The sequence below is a fragment of the Heptranchias perlo genome, chromosome 20 (assembly GCF_035084215.1).
Source record: "Heptranchias perlo isolate sHepPer1 chromosome 20, sHepPer1.hap1, whole genome shotgun sequence".
Lineage (NCBI taxonomy): Eukaryota > Metazoa > Chordata > Chondrichthyes > Hexanchiformes > Hexanchidae > Heptranchias > Heptranchias perlo.
In genome coordinates, this window is record NC_090344.1 from 52,690,648 (window position 1) to 52,691,643 (window position 996).

Consider the following 996-nt stretch of genomic DNA (forward strand, 5'->3'; position numbering starts at 1 on the left):
ATAGAGGGAGGGATAGAGGAATAGAGGGAGGGATAGAGGGAGGAATAGAGGGAGGGATAGAGGGAGGGATAGAGGGATAGAGGGAGGGATAGAGGGAGGGATAGAGGGAGATAGTGAGGGGATAGAGAGAGGGATAGAGGGAGATAGTGAGGGGATAGAGGGAGGAATAGAGGGATAGAGGGAGATAGTGAGGGGATAGAGGAGGAATAGAGGGATAGAGGGAGATAGTGAGGGGATAGAGGAATAGAGGAGGGATAGAGGGAGATAGGGAGGGGATAGAGGGAGATAGTGAGGGGATAGAGGGAGGAATAGAGGGAGATAGTGAGGGGATAGAGGGAGGAATAGAGGGATAGAGGGAGATAGTGAGGGAATAGAGGGGATAGAGGGAGATAGGGAGGGGATAGAGGGAGGAATAGAGGGATAGAGGGAGATAGTGAGGGATAGAGGGATAGAGGGAGAGGATGAGTGAGGGGTGAGGGAGGAATAGAGGGATAGAGGGAGAAGTGAGGGGATAGAGGAGAAGAGTGGGAGAGAGTGAGGGGATAGAGAGAGGGATAGAGGGAGATAGTGAGGGGATAGAGGGAGGAATAGAGGGATAGAGGGAGATAGTGAGGGGATAGAGGGAGGGATAGAGGAATAGAGGGAGGGATAGAGGGAGGAATGAGGGAGGGATAGAGGGAGGGATAGAGGGAGGGTAGAGTGGAGTAGTGGGAGGGGAGTGAGAGAGGGATAGAGGGAGTTAGTGAGGGGTGAGAGGGTGGATAGAGGGTAGAGGGAGTGAGTGAGGGGTTAGAGGGAGGTAGAGAGGAGAGTGGGAGTGTGAGGGGAGAGAGGAATAGAGGGAACGCACTCTGATATGTGATCTCACGCTGGGCCGCAGACGCCGAGGGGGGGCGGGGTGAGTGTGATCACTGATCTGTGGGCGGGCACGAGTGGCAGCGGTGACACACCGATAGTGCGCCCGCGTGCACGCGTGGACGCTCCGCGTGACCACAG